This window comes from Momordica charantia (assembly GCF_013281855.1).
Source record: "Momordica charantia cultivar OHB3-1 chromosome 4 unlocalized genomic scaffold, Mcharantia_2.0 BLBB01000004.1, whole genome shotgun sequence".
NCBI lineage: Eukaryota > Viridiplantae > Streptophyta > Magnoliopsida > Cucurbitales > Cucurbitaceae > Momordica > Momordica charantia.
Genome location: NW_028275162.1, coordinates 11969456 through 11986404, shown reverse-complemented (window position 1 = coordinate 11986404; position 16949 = coordinate 11969456). Strand labels below are relative to the sequence as shown.

Genomic DNA, 16949 nt, shown 5'->3' with positions numbered 1-16949 from the left:
ATCTCAATGGAGTATACTGATAGCCCCACAACTACTCATTTATTGCGTCATTAATGAACAATTTTACAATTATTCTTGCAAGTACATTTTAAAGTGCTCCGCATTCCAAGTGTGAGCTAACTGTTTTCCATTTAGATCCATCAGCTAGTAAATCCCAAATCAAACGACTTCTTTGATCCTGTACGGCCCCTCCTAGTTCAGTTCGAGGGATCTGGTTTTGAGTAAAACCTATTTCAAGACAAGGTCGCCTACTTTGAAGCTACGTTGTTTGACCAATGAGTCGTAGTATCTTTAAATCTGATTTTGGTATTCGGCGTTTCGTAGCTGGGAAGTATACCGTCGTTTCTCTAGTAGGTCTAGGTTTAAGCATAACTCTTCCGAATTTTCTCGTTCATTAAATACCCGATTGACACGTTTGGAGGGTATTCTAATTTCCATGGGGACTACTGCTTTCTAACCGAAGGCCAACGCATATGGCGTTAGGTTTGTAGAGCCCTGGGCGTTGTTTGATAGGACCATAACATTGTATGAAGTTTCTCTGCCCAACTTCCTTTTAATTTTTCTTGAAGGGACGTTAACCCCACAGCGGAAACGACGATCTTGTTCTGGAGTTTAAGGATCCAAAACCACACATGGAAAATGAAAATAGAGGGGGAAAAACTTACATTTTAAGACTTTATTAAAAAATTCTCCAATCATTTCATTCAACACCACCACCGATCTTCCTGGCTATCCGCTGGGAACGAGAACTTGCTTGTGGCAGCTTTGTTTTGGAAGCAAAGGTAAATCAGAGAGAGATGGATGTTAAAAGAAGGTTCCAGAGAGAAGCTTGAGTTTTGTATCTCATTTTGCCAAACAATTCTACAAAAACAAGGATGACGTCGGAGTTACCCCACGTCATAACTAACCCCCCGCTTCCCTGCAAATAAGGAGGGGAATGTTTTATCTTAATATTAATTAAATTAATATTAGTAATTAATAATTAATAGATATATATAATTTATTAATCTTATTAATTATTAATTATTAATCTAATTAACAATTAATTAATTATATATATATAATAATTAAATAAATAATTAACACTTAATAATATAATCATATTCTAAAGCATTTCTCACGTATAACCTATAGTTGTAATGTACATCTTATGCACATTATTTTTAAATTATAGTTTTAATAGGAATCCTATTCATATTTATCTTTATTTTTGAATCTCATTCAAATAATTTCCCTCATAATATAGAGTTTCACTTTAGAATGAACAAGATATTATAATGTATTAATATACATACGCATAATCCCTTGCGCAATTTGAATATTTCAAATTCTTCCAAAAACTTGATCCTCGTTTTACCCATTGTGAGCTAGTAAGGGGACCTAATGGACCTACAGATCAGAAGATCCAACGATGCGAGATTAATCGTTCAAACTCATTAACCGAGTTAATAAACATTCATTAACTGCGTGTCCCTCCACTAAGGACCCGCAACTGCATTCTTCTTGCTGCAAAATATCTTCGTGTACACGGATATACGACCATTAATGGCAAGTAATCCTTCACGAGTGCTCGTAACTCAAGCTGGATCAAATTACTGTTTTACCCCTGAGTTACATCTTACCCTTTAAATACCACTGCTCCTTTAATGAACAACCCGGTTAAGGTCCGACCAATAACCGAAGGTCCCTATCGGGCCAGTGAGAGGGTGGGGTCCCTTGTTCATGTCTCAGAGTCAGCATTTAAGAGAACACTCATCTACTCCTCTAAAGTCGGGGAAGAGTGAATTCCATCTTGTGAGTTATGTTCCCAGCTCCCCACTCGATCTCGCCTCCAAAATGGTAGGCATGTTGAGTCGGCCACTCGAGCCACTCTCACTCATACATATCAAAGGGCGAGCCCTCACAGGTAGGATTCCATAACTCATTTAGAATTAAAAATGAGTTGCATGGTCATCCTATGAAATGGCAATATGTTTGTCAATGGTGTTACATCTAAAGATAAACTATTTTGCGATCCGATCTTATACAAATTTATTGTATTGGATACCCCCACTCGCATGTCTCCACAGGAACGACTTGGATTGGGTCATCGATAACAATTACAAAGCGGGTCGTATCCATAGTGTTGCCATAATAAGTCACCTAACCTTATCCATATATTATAAACTCTTTAGGTTATTATCGGGACATTATTCCCATGTATATCGAGTGTATATCAAATATATACCCAGTATATTTACTGTTTCAGTTATATGATAAAAACCTTGAACGCTTAGTTTATTGGATCTTAGCAACGCAAGGTTGTAAATTCAACAACAAATTGATTGAATATGAGACCATAACTTTATTGAATATAAATTTGTTTTTACATAATTAAAAACTACGAGTTTAGGGCAACACAACTAACAAACTCCCACTTGAACTTAACTCGAGTGTGTTGTACAAGATCATAAGGTAAAGGGACAAATACAATAATCTAGGGTATACACTATACCCATTACGTTTCCCCCACTTGTCTTAGACTAACTGTATAACGCTCGTAGACCTAAACTTTCTAGATAGCCGTCAAACACTTTAGCCGTGAGCGCCTTCATATAAGGATCAGCAATGTTGTGCTCCGAAGCGATCTTTGTGACGATCACATCTCCTCGTTACACTATCTCCCTATAAGGTGGTACTTTTTTTCGAGGTGTTTGCCTCTCTTGTGGCTTCGAGGTTCATTAAAACTTACCGCAGCACCACTGTTATCACAATAAAGTATGATGGACAAGTTCATGTCTGGAACGACTTCCAAATCGGTTGAGAACTTCCTAAGCCAAACCGCTTTTTTTGTTGCTTCACAAGCTGCAACGTACTCAACCTCTATGGTGGAGTATGCGATGCATCCTTATTTGATGCTTCGCCAAACTACTGCATCTCTGTTAAGAGTTAATACTGACCCCCAATCCTGTAAAGATCAAATCTTTAGAGCCATACACAAGCTTATAGTCCCTCGTTCTCCTAAGATACTTGAGTATTCCCTTAACAGTAGTCCAGTGATCATATCTTGGGTTGGATTGATACTTACTGACTATCCCTACTGCATAGCAAAAGTCAATAGCATACATCAAGTTGCCCAGTGCTACAGCATAGGATATGCGTCTTATATTCTCAATTTCATAGCAAAATTCCATGCCTGAAAGGCAATAAGTCCTTCTTGGAATTCTTCATCGAATATCGAACAAGCATCTTGTCTTTATAAGTTTCTTGAGATAGGTCTATCATTTTTTTCTTGTGATCTCTTATAATTTGGATGCCAAGAACATACTCATTTTGTTCTTGTGATCCCAAATCTATCATTAGGAACTCAATAGTTAGCCACTTCTTTATGTCAGTGAGGTATCCTACGTTAGTCCCAATGAGTAGGATATCATCCACATACAATACTAAGAAGGCTATTGTATTGTTGATGATATTCGTGTATACACAAGGCTCATCAACATTTTGGTGAAAACCGTAAGATTTGATTGCAGTATCAAACGTTATGATCCAAGATCGAGAAGCCTGTTTCAATCCATATATGGACCGTTTAAGCTTGCAAACCTTTTGCTCTTGACCTTGTGCTAGGAACCCTTCCGGTTGAGACATATAAATACTTTCTTCTAGATTGCCATTTAAAAAGGTAGTCTTAACGTCCATTTGCCAAATCTCATAGTAATAATATATGGCAATGGACAAAAGTAATCTTATGGACTTGAGCATAGCTACAGGGGAGAAGGTTTCTTCATAATCCACCCCTTCTTTTTATGTGTAGCCTTTCACCACAAGTCTCGCCTAGTAGATTTGTACATTTTCTTCGACGTCTCATTTTCTCTTATAGATCCAATTGCACCCAATGGGTCTTACCCTGTCGAGCTGGTCTACAAGTTCCCAAATGGAATTGAAGTACATGGACTCCATTTCCAGGTCCATAACTTTGACCCATTTGTCCTTGTCAGCATCTTTGCTTGTTTGTACGCAATGGATTCTGGATGCCGTTATCAGGTATGACAACTTCGGTTTGAGTTAAACCTATGTTGTGACAAAATCCTCCCACTACATTGAGGTACCCTCAATTCTTGAGCTGGATGTGACTGACGTGATGTACTGGCTTCATCAACAACTCTTGTTGAAGTGCCATCTTGATCAACAATTGTAACGCCCCGAGTCCCTCAGGTTAGTTAGTCTCGAATTAGGAGATTTTCATTTAATTTTAAATTAAACTTTAATTAAATTTATGTATATCGTGTTTCGCGTGATTGGTTTTATCTTAGGTTGGGACGGGTTTTCTTCTTTTGGGCTTGTTTATGTTGGGCTTTTAATGGGTTGGTTTGGTTTTAAAACAAAGGAAAAGAAAATTAATAAAAAAAAAAAGAAAAAAAACCCTAGGTCTTGTTCATCTCCTTCTTCTCCTTGTTCAGCCGCCACCTTCATCCCTCTTGTTTTTTTTCTTCTTCTTCGACGACACCGGCGGCGCACGACAGCTTTCTGGCAGCAGCAATCGGTGGCCAACTCCCCCACCAACAGCGAGCCCTCTGTGCGGCGTTTCCAGCGGCGGCTCCTCGGATCAGCGGCGACGACTGCAACACCCAGTGGCAGCACGGCGTTTTTCGGTGGATTTGACGGCGGGCCGATTTCGGCAGCGAACGACGTTACATCGTCGTGCGGCAGCGCGCAACGACTCCGGCGAAGACCTATGAACGGTGGCGCAACCTTTCTTCCTCGTGCGGCGGCGCGACGTTACCTCGCCAACGGCAAAGTCCTGCGGCGGTGAGAACAAGACCAGATCTGCAATCGAGCTCAGATCCCTTCCCTTTCTGACTACTTTTGGCACTCACCCGGCCTTAACCCGAGAGGTTTCAGTAAGCCGTCCAGCCCCCATTTTCCGGTAACCCCCACGCTGGTGACCAGCACAGCGGCGACATTCCTCGGATCGATGATAAAACGCAAACTGCAGTGTTTGTGGCGTTTGGCGATTACCCACATCCGTTCGAAGCCTGATTTAGGCTACCCACACCTTGGCGAGCTAGATCTAAGTTACCCACACCTATACGAAGTCGATTTTGCGGTAATGAGTCATTTGAACCCTCTTAGAATTGATTTCAAAGGCTGAATCGTATATGTAACTTGCTGTTTTTTTTTCTGTTTTAGTGCCTAGGTGGGAGATTGAAGCAAAACTTAGGGGCGCGGTTGTCTGTAAGTAGACAAGGGGCGTGTGCGTGCGTTAATGTGTGTTAGTTGGTTTCTAATGTGCTGTTTTGTGATGTTTAATATTGTTTTTGATACACTATTGTGTTAGGTAACATCCGTTTGTGTTAATCTGTATACTTGGTGTAGTGTTGAATATTTGTCAGTGATAATGGTGGAATTTTGCCTTGTTAAACTGCTGAGAATTGTTGTGGGATGATGTGTGTTTACGAAGGATGCTCGTTAAAATGGAATTATTGCGATTATGCTTTCTTATGATGCGAGCGTGCTGGTCTGAGTCATATTATTTTCTTATGAGATGTGGGTGTAATAGAAGCATATTTTTGGAACCTTTTTGCAGGCTACGGGTTGTTGTGGAGTTGGTTATGATAAGGAACGTTGGGTTCTTGGGGAAAGTGAATGGGTGAGTGTCAGGGCCTCGGGTATAAATGGTCGGGGGCTGATACGTCACTGATTGAGTATCGAGGCCTCGGGTAAAAACGGTCGAGGGTCGACACTCCAACGTTGGATAAAGATGAGTGTCGAGGCCTCGGGTAAAAAGGGTCGAGGGTCGATGCGAGGAGTCTTTTGGAAGGAAACCTGTTGGGGGCTTGGGTAAAAATGGTCGAGGGTCGATGCAGCAGTGTCGGGGCTCTGGGTAAAAATGGTCAGGGGCCGACTCTAATCGAAAGAGTTAGCTTTAGAAAGCTAGGATAGCTGTGATAAGCGTAGAGGTGCTTGAGATGTTAGGAAGCCTCGAGGTTGGTAGCTAAATTGTCCATGGTTGTGGTTATCGTCGGATCTTATAGAGCGTGTCTATGTTTCATTGCATAATGTGATGAAGAGCATGACTATGAATGTTTCATGATTTTTGTTTGAGCATGATGTTTGTGTGTTGTTGGTGAGGGCTACTTATGGAGTATATTTTATATACTCACCCCCCCCCCCCCCTCTCTACAATTATTGTTTCAGGCGGAGGATTCGTTGGCGACCATGGTGATGAAGCGGAGGAGACATGACGAGCGAGGACCATAGGCTGCGTAGTTACTTTTGCTTAGCTTAGGTTTAGATGGTTAAGACTTTATGGTTTGGTCAATAAACTACTTGTTCTTATTTGAGTAATTGGGAGGTTCCCACTCGTTGTCTACTTTATTTCGGGATAGGAATTTATTTTAGTTTTCTTCCATTCATTGAGTTTGCCTAGTTGGAATAATGAATTTGCCTCATGGGGTTGTCCACAGATGATGTTTGATTGATATTCTATAGGGTTGATGCGTTGGTAAATTACTGGGAGTTGAAGCGTTATTTTATATAATTATTTCACAGGGAGTTGTTATCTCTTGTTTGGAGTTAATGTTAGACAGGTGGGTACTTAACGTGACCTAGAAGCATGTGGGACGTTCTGGGGCGTTACAACAATTCTTGTTGACGTGTTTGTAGCCTCTTCGGAAATCTCGTTTATCACTACCTTACTCTGCGGGTTATGATCTCGAATGTGGTCTTCTTCCAAGAAGGTGGCGTTTGTTGATATAACCACTCTGTTATCTTGAAGATCGAAAAAGATACCACCTCTCGCTTCTTTAAGGTAACCTACGAATAGGCATACTTTTGAACGAGGTTCTAGTTTCTTTGGGTTAGTTACGAGCACGTGTGCCGGACATCACCAAATATGGAAATGACGTAAACTAGTTTTACAACCCTTCTATAATTCAAAGGGCGTTTCAAAAACACTCTTCGATAGAACTACGTTCAAAATATAAATCGCAGTCTCCACTGTGTAACCCCAAAACGAGTTAGACAACTGAGCATAGCTCATCATTGATCAAACTATGTCTAACAGGGTTCCGTTTCTCCTTTCTGATATACCATTTTGTTGATGTGTACCAGGGGCTGAGAGTTGAGACGTGATTCCATGTTCTATCATATAATTATGGAATCTCAAGTCCATATACTCTCCACTCCGATCAGATCGAAGTGTTTTAATGGTTTTATTTGATTGATTTTCAACTCCGGTCTTGTACTCCTTGAATTTTTCAAGGGCTTTAGACTTGTGTTGCATTGGGTATAGATAACCATACCTTGAATAATCATCTATAAAAGAGATGAAGTATTCATACCCTCCTTGAACTTTAACATTCATCGAACCACAAAGATTTGAATGTACAAGTTCTAAGGGCTCTTTGGCTCTGAAACCTTCTCCAGTAAAAGGTCTTTTAGTCATCTTGCCTTCTATACAAGATTCACATGGTGGTAAAGAGTCGTCTTCTAACTTGCTTAGAAGGCCATTCTTAACCAACCTCTCAATCCTATTGAGAGGTATGTAACTCAATCTCAAGTGCCAAAGATAGATATTTTCTTTGGGAGAAACTTTTTGCCTTTTAGTTTGAGTTTTAGCATCTCTAAATAACTCAGTATTTAAAACTGCTTTAGTCACGATTGGTCTCAGCACATACAAGTTGTTTTCTAACTTGGATGAACAAATGTTAACACCATGTCGGGAAATGAACACTTCATTCAATGAAAAGGAAACATAATACAATTGTTCTAATAGACTATAAATTGAAATCAAGTTCCTCTTATTTTTAGGAACAACATATATATTATCTAATAAAATATATGATTTCTTATCTAAAAACAACTTAAGCTTTCCTACTGTCATAGTTGAGACGACTTTTCTCATTTCAACCTTGAGAATCATCTTTCTGGCTTCAAGCTGCCTCAAGGAACTAATTCCCTCAAATTAAGAAGAAACATGGTTAGTGGTGTTGGCTTTTTGACTCTTAATCTCGGTTAATTAATTTAATTAATTAATGTTTTGATGATAACAAACACACTTAGTATTAATTGTTTTTTTTGTGTAAGAATTATTGTTATAAAGCATAAATTTACGAGAAGCTTCAATCATATTATATGATTTATTGTATTGCATATTTTGTTATTTGACAATTTTAGTATTTTTAAAGTATGTATAGCGCAGAGCTCAATACAACGATTCCAATGACATTTGAATCGTCCAAATCTGTAACGCCCCAGGAATTTCACCATTTCCAAATAGGGACCGTTACTAAGCCTACCTAAAATTTTCACATAAACAAGAGAATTTTCTTCACAACAATACTAAGCAATAGAACTACCACGCTTCCGCTGCGCTACTCTGATTTTCAACACTCACGAGAGCTTGAACAATTAGAACAACAATACTAAAGTTTTAAGAGAAACTCAAATCCTATACAGATAAACCATTTAATACCGACTTCACGTTAACCAAACCCTTCAAGGAAGCCTTCACTAACTATAAACCATCCACTAAATGAATTTTAACATCTCGAATGGCAATGAAACAAAAACTAATTCAAGTACGAACAACTTAAACGAATGTATTCATAAATATCCTATGTAGATTACAATCCCGTAGTTCAAGAGGCTAACAAAGTTAATCCTCTAAGAGAATAATGAATCGGCACCCTTACAATCATCCTTTAGACAATAAAACTAAACAAAACCAACCACTACCAACTCAACTACAAGATTAAATGGCCACAACTATCCTAACTAAAAGAAATTAATCTCACGCAGCATAGCTAATGGTCTTTCCGATCAAGCCTCCTCCTCGCCATCACCATCCCAAGAGCTAGCTCGATACTTGCAAACTGGAGGGGAAAAAGAGGGATGAGTATAACCACAGTACTCAGTAAGCAGCCCTTTGACTGGGGCGTTTATGCTGAACGCACGCGCTAAGCGTGGTAACAATTATATAGATGCAAGCGCACATCTGTCAGAGTAATATAAAATGGACGGAGTATCCAAGTATCGATCCTCAAGGACTTCTAAACAATTTCCAAACTCTAAAGTTTTAAAGAATAGTGAATGTTGGAATGAGTGATTCTTGTAAAATGGGAAGTGGTCACAAATAATGGTTTGGATTTGGGATTTGGACTTAGAATGATAAAACCTAGCCCGAACTACTTCAAGTTAGCCAACAAAGAATCAAGGACATGCTAAGGACAATATGCTTTTTACTTTAGAAACCAACGACTACGCTTCTCACTTGACTTATGTCTAAGCAAGTTCAAAGTCCTAAGACATTCCCTAATATGTCTATTATGAGATATATCTTAGTTTTAGGATGGAAATAGTCGCAACCTCGGGTTAAGGTCCTATGTCTAGGCTACTTAAGCGGAACCCTTATGTCTAAGGCGCTCCTCTCCTCGGTTTAACCACTCGACAATGCAAATAAGCAACCTTTTCAGTATTGACTTGTTAAGACTTACAGTGGCCTTCTCTAAATCCTAACTTTTTGGGAAAACATGTTGAGCAATGAATGGAAAGCAAAAACACTACTTCTTAGCAACCCTTTTTAGACATAAAAGGCTAACTATCCATAATCGGGCTAGAGACGGGAATTTAGAAAGACATATTGAAAAAAATACAGCAAGTAAAACGGTTGAATGTGGAATGCATGTGTGAAAAACAAAAGTTAACTAACGGAGAGTTTTTATCGGGATTGAGAGCTTCGCCCTTCTCTTTCAAGCAAGGGAGAGTGTCACGTGCTCTTTCCTCCAAAAACACAACTCTCTTAACTAAAAATAAAGTAAAGGCAAAGGGAAGATAAGCAAAGTGCTAGATTTTTATATATTTGAATAAGTAGAAAATAACTAAGTACAAATGGAAACAAAACAAAGCTCAATAAAAGAATGTAAAGTGCTCGGGATTTATAAACGAAAAGCAACTAATGAAAGCAACTCAAATGTACTTAGAAAGCAACAAAGAAGCACTAAAAATGATGAAGAGAAGGAAGCAAGGCTTGATGATTTTGGTGGAGAAGTTGCTGGAATTTATAGCTGTGCAGAATTGGTTAGGTAGGTCCTAAAACGATGGTGAATCACCCATTTCCAACTCTTTTGACTGACCAAATCGTGCTCAAACTGATAGTGGAACACTTCTTCTACACGTATGCATCGGTTGGAACCACCAAAACGCATTGGAAGACGCGTTTCATTAAGGGCAAAGTTGGAAGAAAACCAGTTTTTCTGCAGGCTTCCTAGGCGCCTGGCGCCTCCCATGATGGTTTTCCGTCTTTTTGCTTCTTTTGATTAATTTACACTCCCAAATGATCCTAAAATGTCATAAATACAATATAAGCCAACCACAAACCATAATATATGAATTTTGCATGAATTGGAACTCAAACGATCGAGAAAAATCCGAAACGAAGCTGAAACATTGTAAAAACAACATCTAAAACCTTCTTTTTACGCATGTAAACAAGCGTAATCACACCCCCAAACTTAACTTTTTGCTTGTCCTCAAGCAAAACTTAGCAACTTTAATCAGCTTTCTAACACATGGACAAGGAAAAACAAAAGCAACCGAGATGTTCAATCATAAATTGTCTCAGGGAAAAGATGTCAAAGCCTACCATTCTATTGCCTTTGTAAACTTAGTCACTATAAACCATGTTTGAAATGATAAAAACTTTCTCTTTCAAAATCTTTTTTCTCTTTCAAAAACAAAAAACGTTTTCAAATACCCCTAAGGAATCTGCACACTCCCTTTTTACACTAAGACTTTTACATCTGAAAGACCGGCTACTAGCCCCTGAGGTTTCCACACACTAACATCGGTTTCAACCACAGCTACTCGTAGAAAGACTTTGAAACTACAGCTAGGTCATAAGACGACGACCATGAGAAACACGAAGTCACTTATCACCATCCTTACTGCTATTTTCAAAGTCAACACCCAACCTAAAACTAAATGGGTGTCTACAGTAGGACTCGGGAATGATAAATACATTTTCTTTAACTCTCATTGTTTTTACCACTCTTTTCTTTCTAACACAAGTCTTTTCCCCACTCTTATTTTCTCTCAACAATACTTTTTTTTTTTTACGCTTTTGCAACTTTTGTTTTCTTCCTTTCTTTCGTTTTTATTTTTTTAGCTAAGTGCTTTTTCAACATTTTCTTTCCTTCCAACTGACTCTTTTTCAAAAGAAAATAGCATGATTTTTTTTAAATATAAATAACACCTTATCTTTCTGAAACAACGACTGACACAACGACTGTCCCCCCCAAACTTAAGAGAGACAGTGTCCTCACTGGGAAAAGACTTTTGCATCAGATGAAAAAAAGGCTTAACAGTAAAAAGGACAAGGACTTCCTATATAAGGGCAAAGAAAAAGCTTAAAGTCTGTAAAGATCAAAAAGACATAAAAGAAAATGAGTTTATCACATAAACAGAGGAAATAGCTCAAAGCTTAGTCAGACATAGAACAGAAAACTCAACAATCTCTTATAATCATCATCGACATGAAATCACATGCACAGCACAGATGCTTCAAAATAGGCATGTGAAAAGCTAAACTAAGGTTAAGTGAAGGCATACTTTAAGTGATCAGAAGATAAACGATACTAATTTATTCATGCTTCAACTGAGCTCGAAACATAATCTATACAAAAAAAACATGCGTAGTAATGCTAGAATATGCAAACTACGCCATTAACCAAAAGAAGAAAACACAAAAAATAGCAAAGAAGAAACCTCCCCTTCATGAAGTCGGAGGTTGTGGACTAGGATCAGTGTCAGTACTGGGAGATGGATGACCAAGGATAGCAGCTAGCGCTGGAGGCTATGAAGGTAAAACCGCAAAATCCAATGAAGCCCTTAAGTTGTAGATATGTTGCACGACTTCTCGAACCTGAGAGTTTTCGAAATGCTGGAAAAACAGGGCAGGCGCCAGGCGCCTGCGTGATTTATTTTCGCAAAGGGCAGGCGTCAGGCGCCTGCGTAATTCTCTTTTTTTTTTTTTTTTTCTTTCAACGTTTTTTTTTTCTTTCTTTTTTGTTTCTTTTTTTTTTCAACGTTTTCAAAAACATTCTCTTAATAAGAAAAACTTTATAATGAAACAAAGAGAAAATACAAGATACAAAGACTTCCTTCCTTTACTTTTGTTCTTTCAAAAACGAATAAGAAGGAAAAAACATTTTTCGCAAAAATTTATTGACCTGAAAGTTGAATAGAGGTTTTTCCTCTATCCACTGGTTCTCCAAAATACGGCTTAAGTCTCTGCCCATTTACTTTAAAAACATTTCCCTTAGAGTCAACTAGATCCACTGCCCCATATGGGTAGACTTTAAAAATTTGAAAGGGACCAGACCATCTAGACTTAAGTTTTCCAGGGAAAAGTTTCAACCTAGAGTTGAATAACAGAACCAGATCACCTTCTTGAAGATTGTTCGGCCGAAGACGCCTATCATGCCACTGTTTAGTTTTTTCCTTAAACAACTTAGCATTCTCATAAGAAAAGTGCATGTGTTCTTCTAATTCCAACAATTGTAACTTCCTCGCTTCCCCTGTCTGTTGGCAGTTGTCACAAACCTGGGCAAACTTATGTGCATCTTTGAACAGAGTGGGCCAAAAGAACCCACTTTGCAAAACTTTGGCTGCGGTTTTGTTTCCTGCAAAATGTCCTCCATATGGAGACATATGACAAGCGTCTAATATCGCCTCGTGCTCTTCTTCTGCGACACACCTGCGTAAGATATTGTCAGGTCCTAGCTTATATAAAAAAGGCTCATCCCAACGATAACATCGAACTTCATTTAGAAATTTCTTTACCTGTTGCTTGTTGAACTCATAAGGAACTATTCGACTTACCAAATAATTTGCTATATCGGCATACCACGGAACTGAATCAACTCGCAAGAGTTGCTCGTCAATAAACTGTTCACGTATAACAGTTCCATCATCACAGAGCGGGGATTCCAATCTAGACAGGTGATCAGCAACTTGGTTTTCAGTACCCTTCCTGTCCCTAACTTCAATATCAAACTCTTGAAGTAACAAAATCCACCGTATCAAACGTGGTTTAGCATCTTTTTTAGCAAATAAATATTTTAAAGCAGAATGGTCAGTAAAAACAATGACTTTTGTGCCTATCAAGTAAGACCTAAACTTATCAAAGGCGAACACAACTGCTAACAGTTCCTTTTCAGTAGTAGTGTAATTGAGTTGTGCACCGGTCAGAGTCTTACTAGCATAATACACAGGATGCAAGATCTTGTTTTTACGTTGTCCTAACATAGCTCCTATTGCATAATCACTGGCATCACACATGAGCTCAAAAGGTAAATCCCAATTAGGTTCGATAATTATAGGGGCTGAACTTAGAGCAACTTTCAACATTTCAAATGATTTTAAACAGTCATCATCAAAAACAAATGGTCTATCATGTTCTAACAATTGACACAAGGGTTTAGAAATTTTAGCAAAGTCTTTTATAAAGCGGCGGTAAAATCCCCCATGCCCTAAAAAACTTCTAATCCCTTTGACATTTGTAGGAGGAGATAGCTTTGAAATGATGTCTATCTTAGCGTGGTCTACCTCTATTCCTTGCTTGGAAATTTTGTGACCCAAAACAATACCCTCTTGTACCATGAAATGACACTTCTCCCAATTTAGGACTAGGTTTGTTTGTTCACATCTCTCCAATACTCTCTCCAAATTAACTAAACAAGCGTCGAAAGAATTTCCAAAAACAGAAAAGTCATCCATAAAAACTTCTAGAATATTTTCTACCATGTCAAAGAAGATGGCCATCATACACCTCTGAAAAGTCGCGGGTGCATTGCATAGTCCAAAGGGCATTCGCCTAAAAGCGAACGTACCATACGGACACGTAAATGTTGTCTTCTCTTGGTCTTCTGGAGCAATAGTAATTTGATTATAACCCGAATATCCATCTAAAAAACAATAGAAATCCTTACCTGCCAGACGGTCGAGCATCTGGTCAATAAACGGGAGAGGAAAATGGTCTTTCTTCGTTACCTTGTTGAGTTTGCGATAATCAATGCAAACTCTCCACCCGCTCACAGTTTGGGTTGAGATGAGCTCATTCTCCTCGTTGGCCACCACGGTTATACCCCCTTTCTTTGGTACACACTGTACTGGGCTTACCCAGCTACTGTCGGATATTGGGTATATAACACCGGCATCAAGCCATTTAAGAATTTCTTTCCTTACAACCTCTTTCATCTTCGGGTTCAACCGCCTTTGACTCTCAATAGAGTTCTTAGCATCTTCTTCCAATAGAATTTTGTGCATGCAAAAGGCCGGGCTTATCCCTCGGATATCTGCTATCGTCCATCCAATGGCCTTTTTGTGCTTCTCCAAAATCTGCAATAAAGAATATTCATTAGTAGGTGATAAATTGGAAGCTATAATAACTGGTAAAGTGTCGTTATCCCCTAGATACGCATATTTCAAATGCGACGGCAATGGCCTCTGCTCCAACGTGGGTGGTTCCACTATGGACGGAAGTAACGACTTGCATTCTTCTTTTTGTATTTTTTCAATAGGACTAACCACATCTTCTGGTCCTTCTGCTATCTTATCAAGCTCTTCTTCAATCTCTGTAACTAACGAGTCATAAAACTCATTAAACATAACAGGATTCAAGCTATTTATAGCAGAGCACTCTTCAAAGTCTCCTGGTAATTTCATGGCGTCTAGAACGTTAAATTTAACTTCTTCATTATTTACCCTCATTGTAATTTCTCCCTTCCTCACATTAAAAACTGTATCCCCAGTGGCTAGAAATGGTCTTCCCAAAATAATGGGAACGTCTAAGTCTGCCTCGCAATCTAGAATGATAAAGTCCGCAGGGAAAATGAATTTGTCCACCTGGACTAAAACATCTTCTATCTTTCCCTCAGGTCTTATGATAGATCTATCTGCTAGTTGGAGGGTAACCGTAGTAGGTCTAGCTTCTCCTATGCCTAAAGATTTGAAAACTGATAATGGCATAAGATTAATGCTAGCGCCTAGATCACATAATGCCCTACCTAAGTTTTTTCCTCCTATGGAACATGGAATGGTAAAACTGCCAGGATCATTACATTTCATGGGTAGCGGGCTGCCTACAGCTTCACTACTACATTTTGTCATGGCTACCAGTTCATGCTCTCCTATTTTTTTCTTCCTAGAAACTATATCTTTCAAAAACTTAGCATAATTTTGCATCTGTTCTAGAGCATTTACTAATGGTATATTTATATGCAGTTGTTTTAAAATATCTAAAAATTTTCTAAACTGGGAATCATTATTTTTCTTAACTAATCTTTGTGGAAACGGGGGAGTAGGGGTAAAAGAAGGCTGTACCTGTGGAGGAACACTCGGGATGTCCTCATTACCTTTTCTAATATTTTCTTTTTCTGGTGTTGTTGGATTTTCTGGTATCTTTACAATTGGTTCAGTGGACGGAATCTGTACATCTGTTGTTGGCATTGTTTGTCCATCATATGCCAGTCCACTCCTGAAGGTGACAGCTTTGCACTGTTCTTTCCCTTCTCGTTTTGGTAATTCAGTATGGCCTGGAAAAGAACCTTGTGGTCTATTCTTCAATTCATTGGCGAGCTGTCCCAATTGGGTCTCAAAATTCCTCATTGATGCCGCTTGGGATTGTATCACTGCGTCGGTTCGGGCCATGTACTCCTTCATCATATTCTCAAGATTTGAGTTGTTATTTTGAACTGGTGGAGTCTGTGTTCTCTGATTGTACTGCTGTTGCGGTGGTGGGATGTATTGCTGTGTAGGTGGAACATAGGGCTGCTTGTTCTGTTGGCTCTGCCCTTGATTAAAACCGCTCGAACCTCCTTGTCCTCCCCATGAGAAATTAGGGTGGTGCCTCCAACCTGGGTTGTAGGTGTTCAAATATGGGTTAAAGTTCCTATTGTTCCCATGTCTTACATAAAAAACAGAAGCAGGGTTATGTGGACAATTATCATAAATATGGTTTTCACTGCAAAATGAACAAATGAGATCGTTGACTTGGCAAACAGGGGCAGGAGTGCAATAATCCGACTGCACAGGTTGTATCGGCGTGGCTAATGGATTTTTTATTCCCAATGCCATCTCTTTTAGCCTCTGGTTCATTGTAACCATCTCTTTTTGCATCGAGGTCGCAATGTCCAGAGCCAAAACTCCAGCTGAATCTTGCTTCTTTGGTGCTGCCCTAGATCTTTGTGAACACCATAGTTCGTTGTGTGAAGCTAAGTCATTTAGGATGTCAACTATCTCGTTGAATGTCTTCTTTGTAAAGGCTCCATTGGCAGCATTGTTTAGCATCATCTTAGTAGGATGATCTAAACCTCTAAAGAAATGTTCTATCTGGATGCATGCCGGCAAGCCATGGTTCGGACATTTCCTGATTAGTTCTTTAAATCTCTCCCACGCCTCGTGAACAGGTTCACGATCATATTGTCTAAAGGAGATGATCTCCTCTCTGATATCAGCGTGGCGAGTAGGTGGGAAGAATTTTGTTAAGAACTTCTCCACTAACGACCCCCATGTGGTGATGGATCCCGGTGGAAATGCATTGAGCCATGCTCTAGCTTGGTCCTTCAAAGAAAATGGAAAAAGTGTTAGTCTCAGAGCATCGTCTGTTATACCAGGTAATCGAAATGCATTTGCAATTTGAATGAATGATTTCAGATGATCATGTGGATCCTCATGTTCCTGCCCTCCAAAATGTCCAATTGTCTGCAACATTTGGAACATCATTGGTTTAAGCTCAAAGTTTGCGTGGGCTGGAATAGGGTTGACTATCCCTGAATCAAAGTTCTGAAAAGCCGTGGCGGCATATTCTCGCATTGCCACGTCTCTGTTGTCCGCCATCTGGATATGGTTGAATTCATCATTTCTTGCATGATCCCTCATATTACCGTTAACAGCAGGTGGATCAACCG

At 39.2% G+C, this 16949-nt stretch overlaps 1 non-coding gene across 1 annotated transcript; it reads left to right on the top strand.

Moving 5' to 3' along the window:
• The first annotated feature begins 16387 nt into the window (after window positions 1-16387).
• LOC148211816 (small nucleolar RNA R71) lies at window positions 16388-16494 on the top strand. Its single transcript, XR_015790658.1, has one exon. It is a non-coding gene; the product is annotated as a small nucleolar RNA R71 (small nucleolar RNA).
• The last annotated feature ends 455 nt before the right edge of the window (window positions 16495-16949 follow it).